Below are 23101 nucleotides of genomic sequence, written 5' to 3' on the forward strand. Positions count from 1 at the left end.
CCTTACACTACTATATACCTCTTACAAAGCGAGTTATGAGGGTTTAGAGTTGCGTGGAAACCATTTTACCTCGTTTGTGATTTTGTTTTCTCTTGTTTAAAATCTAACGTAAATAATACGTGGACGAACCACAACCTGATTAGAACTCCCTTATAAACTTTGCAAACATTGCACCTTTACATGCTAATGACAGTTGTGTTGGATAGTGTTATAGACTGTTGCTAGCCACTTACAGTCAGAAAGTGTCGGAGAATTCTTTGTTTTCACGTTCTCAGTAAGGTTAACTTTATAGGGATGTCGTTGTCCTCTTTACGAATAACTTCAATACTTATGTTGTTTTTTAATCTCTCTATAGACTGTTATTGCAATGACGAGGCCCTTGATGAATTCAACTGAGTCGTCGGAGATGTCCTGCTGAGCACATTCGGCAATAGTGAGTTCATCGTTCTCATGTATATGTTGTGTTGATCACATACGGTGCGTAGTCGGGAGGATCAAGTATACTTTAATTCTGGCAGATCTTCGTTGACACATTCGTAAAGTTTTCTAGTTTTCTTATCCACCCACTTGGAAGTATTCTGAAAGCGGACGCACCCTCGTGACACAATTATTTTCTTAGCAATCTTGACTCGAAAACTGCAGACTCGGAGTCCGAAATTGCAATCAAGTGGTACTACAGTCCTCTTGATTGTAAAAACATCTGAGATCGACGATATTTCATTTACACAGATCATTTTTGTCGGGAGTTGCGTTTGAACATGATTAAGACGAAATCCGATAGGAAATTGACCAATTTCAGCTTTTAGTGGACAAAAACCTTGTCCCAGAATAACTTTAGGTATTTTACAGTCATTTTTACATTTTCTTAAAGCTAGAGATATAAATAGTTGCCTGAATTTCACCACTACTTTCAAGTGTTTCATATGTAACATTTGGTGTTGTTAGAAATGATTTTTTTGAGGAGATATTTAACACAGTCGCACAAAAGTTTGCGAAATGATGTAAATGATTTCGGTACAAATTCTTTGTCCATTTTTTGTTGTTCAAATTCTGGTTGATTCCTTCTTAATTCAATCAGGCTCCATGTTTTTAAAGAATCTTGAGAAAGGCTCTTTAAAAGTGTTATTAGTTGAAGCGAGTCTTTTTTTTTAAGACAAGCCAGCAGTCATGAAAAAAACGACGTCTGAAGGCATCCAGATTTCAAATTTTGGTCCGAATAATTATATTTAATGATTTTAAAATCTTGTCGTTCATAATGGTTACGTCGTCATTACACTATGAACAAGGGGAAAGAATACAATTGCACGGCTTCAAAAAATCTTTTTTTGCTTTAGTTGAAAGAATGCAGTGATGATTGAAATCCTTATTTATACTATGGGATTAAACTATTTGTTGCAATTTCGTGGATTTCAACTATAGCTTTCGTACCCGGGTCCAATTCGAGTGACCTTGAATGACCTTCATTGGCGTGTATTCACGGTAGCGCTGGCCGCCATGTTGGTTTTTACATTGGGATGCAGATTAATCGCGTGATTTCTAAAGGAGCAAACAACTTAAAATTTAGGAGATTTTGACCAAATTCATATTGTTTCGTGCTTTGGAAGGGTGATATACTTAACTTTGATGTACTTTCGAAGCATTTGTATATCAGAAAAAGATAAAATGGTCAATCTTTTAGTCGATTTGGAGGGTGGCCATGCACTCGTGACCAATCTAGGTGACCTTGAATGACCTTCAACAGGCTGTCGATGTTCTCATTCTGATGCAAATTAACAGAATGATTTCTTAAGCATGGATCACACTTGTGATATAAGCATAACGCTGCAAGCACGAGAAAAAGGAACAAGTTTCTTTTTTTGTGCTTTTGTTTGTGGTTATTTCACTAGTGTCACGCTTATCTCACAAGTGGGAGCCTGCTTATTTCACTATTGTGTGAACCAGGCTTAAAGCGCGAACAACTTTTCAAAATTCCGATCAAATTCTTGTTTATCAGTTTGTCCGAATAAAAACCCGAATATGTGAAAAGAAGGTTGATTACAAAAAGCAGTCAATCCTGCAAATTGATCTCGTTCGCTTGTGTCGGACGAACTGTTTAACCCATCGCTAAGATATGAAATAAGCTGTTATCGTAGAGGTTATAAGGAATACTAGCTATGTTTTCAAAGAAACATATTCATTTGCTACTTGCAGCTTTGGACGGCTGTGGACGTTTTAACCTTTGTATGCATTTTTTGAGCAGTTGTTTAGTATGCTTTCTAACTGAAAGCTCTTGAATTGGAAGGCACACAATGTTAACATGTATGGGTTTTATTTTTCCACAGTGTGACTGATTGCTCAGCATTCTTGAGGGAGACAGATTTTCATGGATGCTATGTTCTTATGGATTCCCGTGACCGTTAGATGTCTTAGGACAAGAAGAAGAGTGTGAATTAGATGGTGTGGTCTGCTTTGTATGTGGCTCGTTAAGTAAAGAACAATAATTATCCAGAGACAATATTAAGCCATTTGCTACCAAGAATTATCATGGCATCAAATTTCGTCCGCAAAACGAATTCAGTGAGTTAACGAGAGTTGAACTAGGGACTGTTGTTTTGATGCACGATCAAATTCTCGTAACTAATATTAAAAGTAATGTATCATACTGGGTGAGGAGAATTTAGATTACAAGCTTGAAAACGCGGACCCATGTTTTGTTGACTAGAGATCGACTTTTCGGTTATATTCAATTTGGTTTAAATTTTTTGAAGGAATATCTTCTTTCACTTTACGGTGCAATTATCTGTGAATATTTCCAATCCTTAAAATTTCGCCGTACGTTTTTCTATCAGAGGCGTCTTAAACTTGTTGCCGGTCATGCAACTTGAGTTAATTTTTTGAAGTAATTTTGTCCGCTATTTTACGGCGCAAATAATTGTGAATGTTTCTAAAAGATCTCGCCGTTTTCCTCTCCTCCAAAGACCTAATCTCAGTTATTTCTTCTTGGATTTTTATACGGCGCAATTCATTGTGAAATATTCTAAATCATCTTGCCGTATCTTTTTCTCCCAGAAAAGTAATTTCACCGCCAGCCGTGAAATTGTATGTAAATTCTTAAAAGTTTTTACGTGTTCACGGCGCAATTAATTGCGAATGATTTGAAGAGTCTTGCCGCCCTTTTTGAATTGCTAGATCTAACAATACCTTAGGCAATGGAAAAAAAAAAAAAAAATTCCGGAACATCCTTGGGCAGACAACTCAAATAATAAAATAATTACCATTGTGCTAATATCAAACAAACAAAATTATTCCTGAAGCCAACACTGAATTTCTCGCCAAATTTTAGTTATTCGAACCACTGTTAAATTCTCGTGCAGTTTTCTTTGCACAGGTCCGCGTTAAGGTTGTATTCAATGCTTTGCAAACTTGAAAATCTTATAATTATCAAGTTGACGCAAGACTATTTGACTATAACCTGATTTGAAACAATTTTTCATGAAAGGAACAATAGTCTGTTACTTAAGATTTTCCGGCAATGGTTTCAACCTATTTACCAGCGATTGTTTGTAAAAACGAGACAAAGTCTTCACCGACTAGTTTGTAATTTCACTTTCGATTTAGAGAAAATTATTTTATTTCCTCTGATTGTTATTACGATTTAGCTATTTTTAAGTCTTAGTAATAATTGTCAACTGGTTTAAATAATTACTATGATCGATAGATACAATGACATTTTACAACTCGTAAAATTGCTTTGCATCTGTTGACCTTAGTAGTTAGTTAAACAGTCTTCATACTTGTAAATATATACTAAATAAAGATCACAACTTGTAAAAGAGTTATCAGTTAAACACTTTATTGATTGAAATAAAGAAACAATATTGAAATCAACAAATGAGTCTTGTGTCACTTAACAAAAAAATATATGCGCTTTTAAAGGGGCCTGGAAACTAGTCAGAATGTAGGCTATCTCTTTTACTGTTTTTTGACTATGTAGGGTTGCCGACGCGGAAAAACGTTCTGCACTTTTAAACAGGGTCTAGTAACAAGTCAAAATAAAGGCTGCCTTTTGATGGGCCAAATCTGAATGCAAACTGCACAGATTTTCCCGCCAAAAGACTTAGTTTATTTTTGACAAATTTCTAGACTCCATCTAAAAGCGCAGACATTTTTTCCCGCCAAAAGACTTAGTTTATTTTTGACAAATTTCTCAGGCAGCGTTTAAAAGCGCATACTATTTTCCCGCCAAAAGACTTAGTTTATTTTCGACAAATTTCTAGACTCCATCTAAAAGCCCCGACAATCTTTCCCGCCTAAAGACTTGGAATATTTTTCACTAGGAAATCAAAAACCATTTGTAACACAGCAAAGACTTTTTAACTTAAACAAATGTCCAACGAGTTTTCGCATTGTTTAGTAAGATCTCTATGATGAGAGCTAGCAGTTTTATACACAGTGTCAGTCTTCACTAGCAGTTTAATGTTGTGATTATCTTTTTTCTTTCCTGCAAAACAAGATGAAAAGCAAATAAGAAATATACCAATGACTAAAGACAGTTATAATTTAATCGCATTATATGTTCAATTCCGATAGGACAAATTCAAAAATGATGTGCAAAGGCGTGTACATCCAGCACTAAAATAACTTACAGTATTTAACACAAACAGCCTTTGCAACGTCTTTGAAATTATCATCATTGCACTATACTGTTGTAGAAAAATTCAGTTGTGACAGACGTGGCGTAGCTTGTTTTCATTTTTTCTATCGACCCAAGTGGACCTTGCATCTTGATGTCCACGACGGTTTCCTTGATTTTCCAAGCCGGTCAATCCGAGAAACAAATGTGATGTGCTCGTAATCGCTGCTGCAGAAACCTAACCTCGCTTGAGGTCTTAAAACCTCCGCATCTAAAAGTTGCTTTGAAATTTGAATGCACACTGGCCATGGCAAAAGAAATATGAGTGATAGATACACTTTTATCAATAGCTCTTTGTCTATAAATGCAAATTCACGTCCTGCACAAGCAACGGATTCGTCTTCATAGGAAATTAGAAATAAAAACATTAACTACAAAAATTCATGCTTTTTGACGACATTTCGCGTAATATTTGTGTAAACCAAATAAAATAATAAATAAATTTTCCTGGAAAAAAAAATGAGCCCCATCAGCACTGGTTGACACAGGTCAAAGGTAGCCATATTTTTGTTTCTTTATTATATAAAACAAGTATATTTCATGTTGACATGTGCCTGTTCAATCATCGATTACAGATGACGTTAAAATGGTGAGAACATCAGTGACACACTCGTCTAACGGCTCGTGTGCCACTTGTTTGTTCTCGCCACATTTTGACGTCATCTGTGATTTACATGTACAAATGTATTACTGAACAGACGCACGGGAACATGGAATCTATTTGTTTAATTCTGTAATGTATTTCTTAAGGCAATCGATCTTTCCATGAAAGTACACAAAACAGCTTCCAATAAACAAAAGTAAAATTCGGTGAAAAACATGAATTTTTCGCGAAGCACAGGTGACATGAAAAAGTTAATACCAACACCTTAAATTATGGTGCATGGCAAATAGAATATACAGGATGGAATAAAAAATATCTGTCTTTCTGATCTTGAATAAATCCCGAAAAAGCATTTCAAATTATACGTTTTACGTCATAATGGCAAACGAACCGACAGTTAAACACTGTTTTGATGAAATTGCTTCAAGAAATACCAGAAAGTCCCTTGAGAACCGAAGCCTAAGTATTTTCTGAACGATTAAATTCGAGCAACTTAGTGAAAAAGAGTTAAAATCAAGAAAAAGCCTGAAATAGTCGCAGAACAAATTTCTACAACTAGTTATCACCACAATCTCGGAAACTGAAGATTTGAACGATACTGCGTGTGAATTATTACTAAAAATCAATTGCAAAGGAAAATACTGCTTGTTTAACTTATTCACAACTGCAGTTCAAGTTGAATAATTGGCCACATCTTTGGATTAAATTTTCAGAATTTATTTCAGATGGGATTTCCTGCGTGATCATTGCGAAGTTTTTGATTTGTCGCGGAGTTTTATTGTTGCTATGGAGACATGATCAAGGAGGCTTTCTAGTAGTGCTGCGAAATGTGATGTGATGCAAAAGTAAGAATTAATTGCAAATAAAGCCACCTTTAACAAAATAGGGCTTATTACGAATGAAACGGTTATTTTTACCTTAAAAAAAATTCCGCCTCGAAAAAATCTCAGAACGAATCGTGCGGAATATGTAGAAAAAATTAACTAATTCAATACCTAACTACATGTAGACCAGTTTTCAAAGGAATATACTGTAGTAGATTTAAATCCAAAACCACACCAATTTCAAATACCGATCACAAACCAATGAACCTAGGGAAAAGCGCGTGTTCAAGTCGTGATTGTTTTTGGCTTTGCATCTGTTTGGTAATGCAAAACCAGAGCAATTTAGGATTACACTCTATTCTTCTTAAAAAATGAATATAGGATTGTGAACTTACCATATCAACTTAGCAGTCAACTGTAAATCTCTTTCTCACCCTTTTAGTGGATAAGACTTGGTGCTTTGAGCTGCAAAAATGTAAAAGCAATCAATTATTCAAGCAAACAAATCAATCAATCAATCAATCAATCAATTAGTCAGTCAGTCAGTCAATCAATCCATCCATCTATCGATCGATTAATTGATCGATCAATTAGTCACTCATTGTCAATGGTTCTGGAGGCAGGCAGTTAGTGAGTTGGTCTGTCATTCCATGAGGAAATCTGCTAGATCAGTCAGTCAATCAATCAAGCAGTCAGTGAGTCTAGCTGCCAGTATGTCTGTCAGTCTATCTATTTGTCCGTCCGTGTCAGTCAGTCAGTTAGTCAGTCAGTCAGTCAATCTATCAGTCAGACATTCAATCACAGAGGCAGGCAGGCAGGCAGAGAAGCAGTTTGTGAATCAGTCACTAAGTCCATTGGGTAATCACTCTTGAAATCATTCAGTCAATCAGTCAGTCACCCAATCAGTCAATCAGATTATCAATCAACAAATCATAGGTCAATCAATCAATCAATCAATCATTCAATCAATCAGTCAATCATTCAATCGATCAATCAATCAATCAATCAATTATTCAATCAATCAACCAAGCAAGCAATCAAGAAAGCAATTAATGAGTCAATTATGCAATCAACTAATCGATCAATAAATCATTAAATTGATTAATCAGACAATCAATCGGTCAAGGAGGCAGTCATTCTTTAAATCACTTAGGGAATCAGGCAGTCCGTCAGTCTGTTCATCCGCCCATTCGTCTGTCCATTAGCTAGTCAGTCAGTCAGTTAGTCAGTCACTGTTTTTGACTTTGTTTCTGATTGGGTAGTAGTGCAAAACCAGAGCAATTTAAGATTACTTTAGACACTCGATTGAGAAGGGCTTTACTCTAGGTAAATAAAGAAAAATGAATTAAGGCTGGTAAACCTACCATATTATAATGTAGATTTAAATTTCCTTATTACCACGGTACTGGATCAGAATCAATGCATCGATCTGCAAAAGCTAAACGAGCGGACACTCTCAGTGATAAACTAGCATGCATCAGCATTTTCAATTACCGTCAAATAACAAAATAACACTCTACATGTACAGTGTAACTACTTATTCCATAATTATTACTGCATACATGTAGCATAATCAGTCGATAACTCCATCAATCAATCAATCAATCAATCAATCAATCAATCAAGCAAGCAAGCAAGCAAGCAACCAAGCAAGTAAGAAAGTAACCAATCAACCTGTTAGTCAGTCAGTCAGTCAGTCAGTCAGTTAATCAGATCATCAATGATGCAAGCAAGGAAGGAATTTATCTGTCAAACAATCAATGAACCAATCAATCATTCAGTCTGTCCCAGTCACTCCTTCAGGAATTCAATAAATCAGTCAGTTTGTTGCCCAGGTTGTCACTCAGTTTCGAGTTGATTTGTCACTGGGTAAAAACCATTAGCACCTTCAACCTGACCATCAGTAGTGCATCTGCACAGTCAGGAGCCACCTTAATTTAACCACATACAATGCACAATCAGTCAAATGTATACTGGCCAATCCAAGTTGTACACTGTAGTAAACAATGTTATCAAGTTTAGCAATTGTGATGTCACTCAGTGGGTTATGTCAAAAAAAAAAAAGAAAAAGAAAGAAATCCTTCATTGTATGTCTATTTTTCTATGGTGCTGAGCCAACAGTAGTTTCCTTTATTTGCTGCCATTCCATTCCCTTGGCAAGCTCTGAGATGATTAGTTATTACAGTGAGATAATTTTTTTAATTTAATGTTTGAGTGTCAGGGATGGGCTCTTCAAAAGCTTATCTGATTAAACACTATTCCAGGAACAACAAAAAGATGATCGAGGTTATAATTCATTTGTTCAGATATGATCAAAAATGTTTTTCAATTCACAATGTTTTGTGGAGTTTAAAGTTTTACTCAAGGTCAAAAATAGAATAAACATAAAATACGAACAAGAAATTAAACCTCAGTTGCAAAACCTCTCACTAATTCCTATCTGTGAACATGGATTTAAGGTCGTGTTCTATTGGAATCAACCGTTTCAACCGCAACCGGTTTGTGTTTATACGGTTGACGTTTTTCAGTAGAACCCGGTAACTCCCGGGAATAGTCCTTACGCGAGCTACAATCAAGCGACATAATCATGAAAATGCTTTCTCAACCATTTCAACCTGGTTTTAGGCCGGTTGAAAAAGTTGATGAACCAAACCAACCGAAAACGGTTTTACCCCAATAGAACACGAAAAAACCCAACTAAACCGACCAACCAGAAGCGGTTGATCCCAATGTAGCACGACCTAAAACTGCTGGGCATTTGGTCAGTGGTGTGAAGTCTTGTAACTTATACCCCATCCACACCAACTAAACTAGTTTAACTAAATCAGCTTTAGGTTTTTCAAATTTGTTGATTACGTTTTGCAGTCATTTTGAGAAGACAAATTTCAAACCACCTTGCTACCTTATTTTAATCAAACAGGTTTTTACCTGGTAAAGTTGTGGGGTGTGCATGGTAATTTTTAACAGCAACTAATTTTAACCTTGTTTCGTTAAACCACTATTAAACGTGCTTAACACGTTGGTGTGAACGGGGTAGCAGTTTTTGACAACTCGTCTCAATGAGTTACTTTATCTCTCGCTACGATAACGATTTGCAAGTCATTTGCATCCATGATACCTGGACTTTAAAAGATGTCAATCTATTCAGTTTTCTTGACGAAAAGAAAGACGGTTCTCAGGCTTCAAGAATTAATTCTGTTTTTTTTGGTCAACGATATTTTCAGCTAGCAAGTAAGCTTAAACTGGAGAGCACTTACTACAAAACCGTATGTCATCTGTGCTAAACCTGAGAAGCGAAAACTATGCACGAACAGTCTCAAGTGGCAAAGTTTTAAAGAGTCGTTCTACTAACCTGGCAAACATCGATGAAACAAAGACGTAAACGCCATATTCAAACCGTAATGAAGCTCAACTGAACCTCCAGGATTAAGCATGTGTATCTTGTCTTTAGGTTGTTGTTTCGGCTCAATAATCGTTACCTGGCCGTGGAGCATATCTGCCTTTTTGTACTATCACCATAACCACCAGTTTCACAAGCTTAGGTTTGCGACAGTTTGTCCCTTTCGTTCTGTAAAAACGTCAACGGAGCAAGAACCAACGAAGGTGACGGCGAATAACTCAACTCAAGATGAATAATTATCAGCATCAGCACGTGCACTTTCAATAATTTGCAATGTAGATTTGCGACCCAGAGTAGTTTCGCGCCAAAATCAATTTGTTTGCTGGCAATAATGGTCAGATATGTATTTCTGCACTGCCGGTCTAGCAAACGATGACGAGAAAGGCTTAAACATAGAGACAAAGTTGCATTGAATAATTTGCAATGTATATTTGTGACCCAGAGTAGGTTCCCGCCAAAAGCAATGTGGTCGTTGGCAATAATGGTCAGATATGTATTTCTGCGCTGCCGGTCTAGCAAACGATGACGAGAAAGGCTTAACCATAGAAACAAAGCTGCATTGAATAATTTGCAATGTATATTTGTGATCCAGAGTAGATTCCCGCCAAAAGCAATCTGGTCGTTGGCAATAATGGTCAGATATGTCTTTATGCACTGCCAGTCTAGCAAAAGATGACGAGGAAGGCTTAACCATAGAAAAAACGCTGCTTTGAATAATTTGAAATGTATATTTGTGACCCAGAGTAGTTTCGCGCCAAAAGCAAATTGGTTGTTGGCAGTAATGGTCAGATATGTCTTTCTGCATTGCCAGTCTAGCAAGCGATGACGAGAAAGGCCTGGCCATAGAAACAAAACTGCATTTTGAGATTTGTCCGCCTTATTGTGGATGGGGCCAAAGAACACTTAGTTATTCATGGACTTGAAGTTGAGTTGATAAAGGCCAATTAAGTGGCAGTCTCTCTAAAAGCGGTCCACTGCATTTCTGGTCGGAAAAAACTTTTCCCTCAAACTTTTCTCAGTGAACTATCTTGGGTCATGAGTAAATGCAAAGACTTTAGTTTTTGCAAATACTTCAAAATAATTTTTTTAGAGCTCACAACAATCATAGCCGGAAAACGCCTAAATTTGAGCATTCCAATGACGGAAAATTTCCTAAATTGACAAGCTCGCTGCTCAAAGACCACCAAACGTAACAAAAAATTGTTGCTATCCCTACATTAAGTGATCCTTCAAGGGTAAGAAATGCACGTTACTTTTGATATATTTTGTTTTGGGGGATCCTGAAAATTTATCTATTATCACCCGTTATATCACTTTCTGAAAACCTGCCAAAGTAGCTTGTCTTCGCTGGCATTTATTTCCCAAGTCCAGACCCGGCCGCTCAAAACTCCAACTGAATTCTGCTAACCAAGGGTTAGGAAACATAGAAATGTAAAAATACCTTGCGCTTTTTATCTTTCTTTCCCACAGCGACTTCGAACTTTCTGTGCTTTGTGCGATTCTCACCCTTCATTATGCAAATTAGGTTGTCACGCAAGTTCACATTCAAAACGCTTTAACATTGTTACATTTCACCTTAAGTGTAAAATAAAAACGATTACACAAAAATAAAAATTATTAACGGCTTACGTAGCTGAAAGTGTTGACTTATTTGTTCCCTTGTACCGTGCCGTGAGGAAATCGCTGGGAAATGATGTGGTGGCTCCAAAGTATTATGCAAATTTGGTTGCCTGTAAAACTTGGTCTATATAATCGGGAAACTTGTTCATGTTTTTGAATCTAGCTTTTCTTCTATTGACGATTTAAAAAAGAAATATGTGTAATTCAATATTTGCATGCACTTGGGGTTCTAATACTTAAACATGTAAAATTCAGCTTTTACTATGTGTGAAGGGTTTCTACAATGAATACTGAAATCGACAATTTGTGACCAATGCATTCAATTCAATTAGCTTCTATTCTGTTTATTATCTTCTATTCGGCAACTGAAAGTTGAAAGGCGACATGGTTTAGCTTTGGAGGTTTTCGTGGATTAGTATATCCGTATCATTTATGAGTAAAGTTAAATATTTAGTAACTTGAAATAGTTTGCGCGGCTAGAATTAATATCAAAAAATCAATTTTGGCTTTTTTTATTACCCGTTGAAGCGACCGCCCAACAACAGGAATAGGCAATTTTATAACTAATTTTGGTGGCCTCGTTTAGTATCAATTTTGCAATTTAATTTTGGGGGCATTTTTGGCAAGAAATTTCAGTGCTAGTTGTGTAGTGTTTTGCTAAAGCCTAGCTTACATGATTAAATTTTACCACCGTGTCTGACAAATCAGATTAAACGGATACCTATCTCAAAACAAAATGTCGTGCTTTTTATCGCGCACGTGTACAGACCGTTGTGGGATTCAATAGGAACATCGGGTATCATTAGCTTACTTCAATGCAATGACATCATAGAAAGTCAACTTGCTTCCATCCATTTGTCACGAGAGACCATAACAGAGGGACAGCTTATCTTGGCGAGGGCTGACCTTTTTGATTTAGACGAGTCGCTTGTCGCGCAAATGTCCGTATGCGCCAAGCACAGGCACACGTATGGGAAGTTCTGGCGACCCAGAACAGCCTGTCAATATCCAGCACATCAAGGGCGTCCTGGTAGGAACCAGAAAGCGGCAAAGAGCTGATATTCACTGAATCTTGAAATGGCTAAAGCCATCAAATGTATGGTATTCTTGTTCAAGTCGGCTCAGGTTTGTACAACAAATTGTAACTTTCTTACACACCTTTTGTTACATATCACAGGCGTTAAAACATTTTGTTTTATCCGGCTGTAATGTATTGAAAGCAGTTTCAGAGGTAATAGGGTCACTGCCCCATAGAGAAAAGGTCAAATTAGCTGCCCCTGAGAGGGATCTGAGTTCACATAGCTGTTAGGTCAGGACACCATCACCACAACACAACCCGTCTTCATCCTCGTGTTTACTTTTTGATCATCCTGATTCTCGCTCTTCTGGAGTATAGTAAAACATATGAGAGTCATCTGAGTGATTTGGTTACGAAAACGTTATTAAATAAAGAAGTACTCACTTAGTTAGGAGAACAATAATTGTCCACCAAGTCGATGCTCATTTTGAAGTGTTTTCCAAATGCATCGCAATCATTATAACCAAAGAGCAAGCAAGGTTGCATTGTAAGACAATGAGTATTGCTAAAGCGAATACACACTGTACGAACCTGTACATATTGGTTGACTTTGCAGTGTCTGGAGCAGATAAGGAGGTAAAATATTTGTGGCTTGTGCAACACAGCTGAGATTACGAAGTCTATGAAGGTCACGATGTTGTCGATTTCAGTTACAGCGTTCTGTCAAGATTTGATATCAATTTTCAAGTTTTAACATCGGCTAAATAGTACGGTTCACTTTAGAAACATCAGCAGAAAATGGAAAGAAAGAATCAAAACACTAGAAAAGTTTTGCAAACTGACCGGTCTATAAACAGGACTAATAGAAGTAATGGACTGTGACTAAATTTGCAAATATTCCGGCCACGTTTTCCTGACTTTTCCACAACGCGTTTGGAGATCACTGCTAATAATTCAGCAATGCTACCTATTTAAACCGTTTCTGAGTTTTAGTTTTTGTTGGATCCCTGTATCTTAAACGTGGCATGATTAATTAAAACAATGTGAGAGCGTTTTGATTGAAAACAACCTGAATTAGCGTGACAACGTAATTTGCATAATGAAGTGTGAGAATCGCACAAAGCACAGAAAGTTCGAGGTCGCTGTGGGAAAGGAAGATAAAAAGCGCAAGGTATTTTTACATTTCTATGCTTCCCAGCCCTTGTTTAGCAGAATCCAGTTGGAGTTTTGAGCGGCCGGGTCTGGACTTGGGAAATAAATGCCAGCGAAGACAAGCTACTTTGGCAGGTTTTCAGAAAGTGATATAACGGGTGGGGTAATAGATTAATTTTCAGGATCCCCCTAAACAAAATATATCAAAAGTAGCGTGCATTTCTTACCCTTGAAGGATCACTTAATGTAGGGATAATAACAATTTTTTGTTACGTTTGGTGGTCTTTGAGCAGCGAGCTTGTCAATTTAGGGAATTTTCCGTCATTGGAACACTCAAATTTAGGCGTTTTCCGGCTATGATTGTTGTGAGCTCTAAAAAAATTATTTTGACGTATTTGCAAAAACTAAAGTCTTTGCATTTACTCATGACCCAAGATAGTTCACTGAGAAAAGTTTGAGGGAAAACTTTTTCCCGACCAGAAATGCAGTGGACCGCTTTTAGAGAGACTGCCACTTAACTACCGTAAATTGCCTAGTACTGCTGGCACTCGGTTTTTTCTCTTAGGGTCAAACAAATGTTTATACTTAAACACGAATGCAAAGAGGTGGTTATGGATGAGTCGACCGGGTTGGGGTAAGACGAGGAAAAAATTGAGTACCGCATCCATGTCTCGCCCCAGTTCTCTCTAGTCTGAAACGACTCGTCTCATACTCCCTGCCTGATTTCTAGAGAAAATTGAACAGACTGTAAGCGGTCTATAAACGACCATGCTAAAGCTGTCTGGCGAAAACATTTTCCTGGGGGAGGTTAAAACACTCTTGAAGGCTCCTGGCGAGCCGATAGCGTGTTTACTTCTTGTCGCCCTTTCTAACCGCTCCTGGAACCCCAGGACGGTGTCACAGCTGACAAGTTTAACATCTTGGCCCTATTTTAGTAAACATAAATCTTCTCCTTCAGGTGCCCAACGCCTTGTTGCAGTCCCAAATCGCTGACAGGGAGTTTAAGTAACCCCGCCGACGACGCCGAAGACAACGTCGATTAAGAAATGAATTTTTATTTTACATGGGAATCACGCGGTACTCTAAAGTCATTAGGTTTGTTTATCACTGTCAAAACCATCACGCAGCTAAATCTGGAACAAAGCGATAAATTTGAAATACAAATTTAAAAAAATTAGACGTTGTGGTTCACGTTCTACTGACAGCGCAGAATTTGGTCATTTCACGTTGTTGTTTTGCAGAGGGCGGCAAATAAATGTGCCAAAAATTATAACGCACGCACACAGCCATCGTTCTGCTCATTAAGGGAGGTTCCCGTTGCCGTTTTTAAACTCGCTGGTTCTATCCCACTGCACGACAAAGCACAGTTGAAAAAGGGAGATCAATCACGGATGTAAACTGTTTTCTCGGAGAATGAGTGTGGAGTAAAATAGAGGCCATCACTATGGATGATACGTGTATTTCAAATACGAATATTTTTATAACCTTTAATTACATTTACTACAGTTGCCTTAATATTTTCTCCAAATAACACAAGCCGAAACCTGCTTGAAAAGTGTTAAGTAAGAGATTATATCGCCATCCGTAAACATGAGTTGTAAAGTTTAAAGTAAATAAGGTGTCTATTTAACAAACAAGTTTTCCAAATCTGATCCCTGAAGCTATCGTGCATGAGCGCAACATGGCGGTCATACTCCAAATAATAGGTTGACAGAGACATGCAGCCTTGGTTTACCGTTTACTTCTTTGATATTGGACATCCATGTTATGATCAATTGACACCTGTCAAAACAAGGTATCTGCTGACCAGTATCACGTGACCATATCGCGGGCTCAAGTTTACAGGTCATTGAGGTCACGTGTTGTTTAAAGTTGACCGCTGACCAAGTGCTAGTTTTCGATTGGATCGCGGGCTCATGTCGGCTTAACTTGTTGAAAACAGGGCAGGATTGTTCGGAAGCCGGTTAACGCTAACCCAGGATTAAACGTTAACGGAATTATAACTTTTTCTACTATACAAATGTTTTTTGCTGCTTTGTTTTGTGTATAAAACTCAAAACAGAAGGCCAAACAATATACAGAAAACCTCAAAATTGTACCTTTTTCTGGGTTAGCTTAATCGGGCTCTGAACAACCCAGCCCAGGAGCTACGCTTTTAGGCTGACCTAAATCTATATATTACTCCATCGCTTAACCCTCAGACGTACAAGAACGGAAAAGGGGTGAGGGGGGGGGGGGGGGTGGGGGGGAAGGTGGCTGCTTTCCTCCCTCAAAGGATTTTCAGAACTTTGAAAAGAGGATTTACTGAACTTCACTCTATGGTAAGTCACATACCGAGTAGAGTACCCTATAGTCAGTGGAAGCATTTATTTAAATAACCAGTTATAACAAGACCAGTGTTTCATGAACAATCATTATACGGCGCGTGCACTTCTTTGTGAACTTGACATTAATCTCAAGTCATCTTTTTACAAGGGATTATTTAAATCTTTCGTTATTTTTCATATCAGCTCGTGTTATTGTAAATAATTGGTAGTGTGTGTACATGACTTCCTTCTGTAGTTTAAGTCACAAGTAGTTCAAATTTACCTCCGCTTGGAATTCCGGATGAATTAAGCAACAGACTCCACTAGGATACAGGCCGGTCGATCGATTCAAGTTTTAGGAAGTTGTGGGGACATTTGCCCTGTTCTGGTACAAGACACGCCACCCAGTTGCTGTGAATGGCATTTCTATGATCAGGACCACATCTCCCATCCACTAGATGATCTTATTCCCAAAAGAGCAAATAAAAAATACTGTACGGTTTAAACGTACCCAGTAAAAAAGCTAACCCCTCTCCCTTCCCCATCACAAAAACATTCCGAATTAGTGAAACAATCCCCCCCTGAAACATGGTCAGACGAAACTTCCATTCACTTCACTTCATACATACGTATTTACATCCTTTTGAAGCCGTTCTCAAAAATGAGGACAAGCCCCCCAAATCTGAAACAGTATAACTCAACAAAGGTCTTGAACTCAACCACCACTTAATGTTTGAGGAAACTGGAAAGCGAATTGCCAACTTTAATTTAATTAAAAAATTCTCTTCAAGCGTATCTATCGCGAAGGTTCGGTGACGTCCATTTGTGACGAACACAGACGTGACGCAGGAAAGAAGGCTATAATCGAAGCTATAATCCTTCAAATATTTTCGCTCGCGTACAATTGGTCTAAACGCGTCAAGTGACTGGACATGCCCACGCTAAAACTGGGGAATATCCGAGCAATATTCCACAATTTTCAATACCGCACGTGTTGCGAAAAATATTTAAGCAATAGACCACAAGTTTTTATGGCTTATAGGCTGATAAACCAAGCGGGATGTTGGAAGAACACTCGAAGAATTCGTAAATCACGAGTCGCAGGCGAGTGATTTACGAATTCTTCGAGTGTTCTTCCAACATCCCAAGAGTTTTATCATGCCTCTAAACCATAGAAACTTGTGGTCTATTGCTTTTATATAATAATTCAGAAGACACGCGAAATTTTCATGAGTTTACTGGCACAATAAACCATAGCTGATTGACCAATCAGAGCGCACACATTCATTTAATTATTATATAATAAATAATAAGAAACACAATAGCCTCTACTTGGAGCGAAAATATGTCCGGATATTTGTCCTTGGACATTACCTGTTCCTCGAAGTTCACAGTTTTCCTCGAGCTACGCTCTCGGAACAGATAATGTCCGCGGACAAATATCCGAGCATATTTTCGCGCCAAATGGAGGCTATTGTTTATATATACAAAAGCACCCGCTACGAAAGCGCGCAATTAAAGTCGCACTTCTATTTAACAAGTGAAGACTATGAGCTCGAGATTTCTATTACGTGATAGATTACGAGGACGCCCGAATTCTCCCATACTTTAATTCGCGTTTCTGTAGCTCAAAAGAAATACAGAGAATGGTGTTTTCTATTTAACAATTAGATTATGAGCTAGAGATTTCTATCGCGCGATAGTTGACGAGAGCGCAGCCCGAGTCAGCTATCACGGAAAGAAATCGAGAGCGAATAATCTAACTGTTTTAGTATAACTCTACTAGTCGTTCAAACTTTATCTAAATCCTCTTCACAGACACTTCGAAAACTCCAAGAAGCGGCCGTCATTTTGTTGACAAGGGCACACTGCATCGCTACTCACTATCTGCAACAGAATAGATAGTGCGTAGCGTAGCCCATCAGAGAACGGCATGCGTGATAGAACGCTAGTAGATATACACTAATTCTTGAATAATGGGGCTCTTCACTGCACTCTACAGAAGTTCTACATATGTATAAAAGCTCCTTTTCGGTGTTTCTCACCGAGAAGACTTCAATATCGTCATCAATATTTCTGTTCCATTTAAAAACAAACGTGTCGAAAAAAAAAGAAAATGAACAAACTGACTTCCATATACAAATATGCTTACCGAAGAAATTAGACGCAACGACCAGTTGCAATATGACGATGTTGACAATCTTCATTTCCTTGTTTTTCTTTGTTACCTAACAGTAAAACGCAAATACAATCGCATATGTAATCTTTATAATCTCGTCTACTTTTGTTTGTTTTCTTTTTCAATCAAAAAGTTTCTAGCTAGTGCGAATGTTGATGAAATACCTCCAATTTCATCAAAGGAAGCATGGATATTCATAATGCGAGTGGAGGCTTTTGTCTCTAGATCGGACACACTCAGCGAGTTCGACCCTCCCCTTCCCTTCCTCCACCTCATTTATATTCTGTATTTGTGATATAGGCACTTCTCCTTTTTTCTCGTGCCCTCACCTTTGCAAGAGCTTAACAAATAATAATTCGTTAATATTGTATTTCATATTAGTTTTAATCAATAAATCGGCCATTCTACGCGGAAAAAGTTATCCCAACAACGACTTGTCTGGTTTCGATTTCTTTAAGCACTCTAGCAAACAAAGCTCGACTGTTGACCTAGAAAATTTGACATAAGTACAGCTTCATAGTTATAATTTTGGAAACAAGAAAGGAAGACATAAAGGGACTGTTTAATTAACGGCGCACCGTTATGCTCTCGGGCAATAGAGACTTAATTACACTCGAGAAATATGAAGCCTGAGAAGACAATAACATCAATGACAATGAACTATAATTTTCAATGGAATCATGAAGCCCTATCCCGCACGAAAATTACTTCTTTGTCTCTCTCGTGTTGGAAGGGAATACCATAAGCTGCTGTGCCATTTGTTTCTAACGCTCTCTTCAAGAAAACTTAGTGAATGTTTTCTGAAAAAAAAAGTTTTCCATATTTTGTTAAAATGAGAAACAACCCTGCCTCCTTCCTAGACTGTAAATGCCCTCGATCCATTTTTACCTTAGTGTGTCCAGAAGGTTTCCTCCGTTCAACTGCTGGTACAGTAAAAATCCGCGTGTAAGAACCTACTTTTCTTAGAGTTTGGCAAAACAGGTTCTTGTATTATGGGGTACTTATTGACAGTTTAGGCTAAGTAGGTTCTTAATTAGGTTCTTAATTTCTACAAAGTCGGTAGACATTGTTGTTGATTATCAGAAAATAGTATAAAATCTGGTCTGTTCTTCATTATAAATATTTATTCAAACTGCAAGAGGATACATGCATGGAGCATTTGAACCAAGACCAAGATTACATAGAAATGATACATTCTGTAAATTGTAGCAATAATTGTTTCATAATAACAGTTCAAATTTAGCATACATTGTGCATTTTGAGTTTCATTTAACAATTCAATTTTCTAAACTCTCGATCACCTTTTTGGTTTTTGGTAAAAAAATATTTAAATTAAATAGTTAAACCCCACATATAAGAACCTGTTGGGATTTGTTTGGCTAAACAGGTTCTTATATTTTGGGGTATTAAAAGAGCAAATTTCTGCCTGAAGGTTCTTAAATCCCTAGGTTCTTACACGCGGGTTTTTACTGTACGACACTTTTAATATTACTCTTTTAACATTCAATAAACTACAAATCTGATAAGAAGGGGGAAGGAAAAGTACTTACGTCGATATGCCGGAAATCCTCTTTGAGCTATTGAAATCTATATCTCTCTGCTTTGTTTTTCAATCAGTGAGACATGCTGAAAGGTCATAGTCGAGACAGTCAGTAACTTTTCAGGTTGATGTTTGAGCAGGAATAACGTTTCGGGTTAGCTGGAGCAAACACCGAATTGTTTGCTTTGAATCCACTTGGCGGAATGTTATGCTACACGAATGGATTACTGTATAACAAAATGGTTAATCATTGACAATTACATCAACTTGTGAAGGAATTATGTTGGAGATGTATTGATTGTATTTCAGAAAATTAAAGAAGCGTACATATAGAATTTGTTGATGAATTTCGCTATTTCATCTATGCCGGCTGTTATGTACGTTTATCTATTCAAACATAGGTCAGAAATAGAGCTCGTAAAAAACAAAATATCGATGTCAATTTTGCGCTTGCTACACACTTAAATTTTAATTTCTTTTGTCCGCTGGTGTAATTGATCGCCAAACTACACATAACAAAGAAAAGACGTTTTGTTTTTCCTCATGCATCATTAAAACTGTAAACCAAAGCATGAAACATTCCTCGGCCATGGGGCGGGCAAAGGGTTGGGAGGGGTGTGAGAAGGAAGATCAACATTTACGTTAAGGGAAGTTGAAAGTGAAAACATATTCCTAATAGTGGGTACGATCATCTCTGGGAAGATGGACAAATTAAATAAGATCCAAATATCACCCTGCATAATAAAGTGATTCGAGAGAGCTGCCTGAGTTAAATTATGATGTGAATTCAAACCAAACACAAGACATGTTTGGTCCCGTGCTCTATCTCTGAAGATTTACAGGACCTTAACCAAATAAAGTCGTCACAGCTAAAGAAATTACTGTTTAAGATCAAGACCTTTAGTGGGAGAGTTTAAACAGGAGGTCACTGGCTGTTAAAGGTAAAGCTTATAGTCAATAGCCGTTAATCAAATTGGTACGGTATCTTCTGAGCGTAATGAGAGATATCTTCAGTTGATATGAAGGAATTATCTTCGTTTAGAGATAAGAATAACATCCCAATAAATATATAGTGTTAAATGCATTCATTAGATTTTACTGAGTTGAAGTTCAGGTAAAGTTTGGAAATGTACATTTTATCTGAACTTTTTATCTGAAATTTTATGCAGTTTGGTAGATGAAACTAAACTTAGTCTGAAAACCACCCGCAAACTAAAATATCTTAGGTGTTGAACCGAAGAAACAAATTTGTGAAACAACCCCCCCCCCCCCCCCAAAATAAACACTAAACTAATCGGTAAAAACGGGAGTTTTTTCTTCACTTTCAGCTTTAAGCTCACTATTGGCGCAAAAATGAAATTTTCCAAATGGATGGTGTTTTAATATTTCATCGTTCTTATTTTAAATTCTAGATTGCATTATCTCACAGCCTTAAGGATAACTGCAAAAGATTGTTTTTCAAGTAAATAAGTAAAAGAAGACACGGCAAACAAATAGCACATGTAGTTTATTATTTTCTGCTAATGTTCCTCATCGTTGTAAACTCCAAGTAATTACATGTTATGTCTCTGTGTAGCCAATATAAACAATCGATCTCTTTATTCAAGATTAACTCTATTAAATGAGGACGAAACAGATTTCTTTAAACCATTTCTATTTCAGTTTCCACAGAGAACAATGTATTCAAGGAAATAAGGAAATTAGCCGAAGCGTTAAGGAGTAAAGCGATCAAGTTACACGTGGCTAAGTTTACTTGATTAACCAATTGCAAATTACATCGGTTCGCCCTCGGGTGTTAAATCGTGTTCTTCAATTTTCCGAAAAAACCCCTTCCAATTCAGTTTCATTATAAGATTTCTCAAAGTCTATTCATGGTTTAAATTTTCAGTGTTCTAAATAATTTTCTCGCGATTAATAAATGTTATAATGTACCGATATTAACGTTGGTGTTGCTACTTTATTTTCCATTTGTCCATAATATTCCTCCGGCACTTTTTTTAAGAACAAAATCAACGTGACCTGTTATTGAAAGCTAACAAATACGAAGTAAAAATTTTTCTAACGATATGTAAGAGTTTCTCGTTCGCTTTCTAGTTATACTTTTTCTCTGCCAGCCACCATTGAGTTCCTCAGCAGAAGCTGAGAGAAGGTGAGCCTTTAGAATATCTCCCCATGTACATCTACTTGTTATGGCCCATTGTCATAGTTACAAGATTCATGTTTGCAGGGATTATTTGTTTTTAAGAGGGTTTGAAAAGCAGAATTCTTTTTCATCATTTGTTTACAAGTTTCTCCAGCCGTCCCGACTGGAGACATTTGACATTTGCGATGTCCTAGTAGTTCTTCTTCGTTTAGTTGTTGTTAACAGACCTCTATTTTACGCTGAACCAATTCTCTCTACCTGATCCTTCTTCTACCTGCGCGTTTTTTCCAGTGGAGAATTAAATTTACGTTTCAGTGCTTCCTGAAAAAATGAAAATGATTAAGATTTGAAAATATTCAGATGTCAAAACACCTCTGTGAAAATTAACAAAGAAAATCATGACCCTGACGCCGTTTGGATCTCTGATCCTACTTAGCTTGGACTTTTAAGATTGTGTTTCGCGTTTAATTTATTGCATCCGATACGTTACTTGAAAGAAAATAAACGGTAGATGTTTAGTTTTGTTATCAACTTTTAATATTTTATCTCACATAAAACGTTTGACGTTATTCGCTTATAGCTGCTAATCAGGAAAAAGGAATGAAATTATCCTCGTCTGTAATCTAAGGTTAAAACGAACTTTACCTGAATTTAACTTGATGAATTGTTAATGAGTGTAACCAGCTGACGCCTGTACCGGCCGTAACCGGCTGTGACGAGCGTTGGCCGTTGTTCCACTTTTGACGTGTTCACTTTTGACCAAATTTGGCATCATTTATACTCAAGTTCTGCGGGAAAAGATCTTTCCAATGTTACCTAGATCGCAGTAATTGGGTCAACTGAGCGTGAAATATGCCTGAAAAAGATCAGAAATTTGAATGAAAAACTCGGAGCGAAATTTCCCTCCACTACACTTGGCTACTCCTTGGCAAGAATTGCCTGTCTCGATGATGCTTTCTCGGGAATTCTTGAACTGGAAGCAAGCCCATTAGAAGTTTAACCACTGCAGCAAAAAGATAAGAAAAGGCGAAAAAGGAAAGGCGAAAAAAAAAAAAAAAAAAAAAAAAACCCAAAAGCCTAAAGATGTAGGTAATTTTCTCGTCCAAAATCTCGAAATTTTGATTTCCGAGCACAGCCAACTACCTGTGTTAGTATTGAGCGGTGGCTTAAACGTTTATTGCAATAGCAGAAAATGTCGCATTACCGTTCATCTCAGTGAATCAGTTTGCACACGTCGATTGTTTGACCTTGGTTCATATATTCTGCTTTGTTGCAGTAGGTAGATGCTTCTCGTTGGAGTCGGTTGTGTACCTTTAAGTAACCCAGGAAAAGTTGTTTTTTGCTGGCAAACATATATTTGTATGTGGAAGGCCTCATCACGGATGTTGCTCCAATACTCCCACGAACAACTTCAGCGATTTTCTCAGCGAGATCAAACTGGAAGTCAAAAATGCTTTCTCTCAGGGTAAAAAATTGAGCCAAAGTTCCATCTAAATTCTCACACCTCAGTTTTTTGCACACAAGGCCACCACTTTACCTAAATTTTTTACACCTGAAAGTAATAAGTCACATGCCAGTTCCTTGAAAGTGGCCCATAGAACATCATTCTTGGCTAATCTACTTCGAGTAACTTTGGGATCATA

At 37.4% G+C, this 23101-nt stretch overlaps 1 long non-coding RNA gene across 1 annotated transcript; it reads right to left on the reverse strand.

The window, feature by feature from the left end:
* Positions 1-3812: 3812 nt before the first annotated feature.
* LOC149117185 (uncharacterized) lies at positions 3813-6562 on the reverse strand. The gene is made up of 2 exons (XR_016204111.1): positions 6496-6562; positions 3813-4480 (listed from the first exon to the last, which is right to left on the reverse strand). It is a non-coding gene; the product is annotated as an uncharacterized LOC149117185 (long non-coding RNA).
* Between the last annotated feature and the right edge of the window lie 16539 nt (positions 6563-23101).

This window comes from Orbicella faveolata, unplaced genomic scaffold (genome assembly GCF_042242905.1).
Source record: "Orbicella faveolata isolate gen_17 unplaced genomic scaffold, um_ofav_v1 contig_12, whole genome shotgun sequence".
NCBI classification, from domain to species: Eukaryota; Metazoa; Cnidaria; class Anthozoa; order Scleractinia; family Merulinidae; genus Orbicella; species Orbicella faveolata.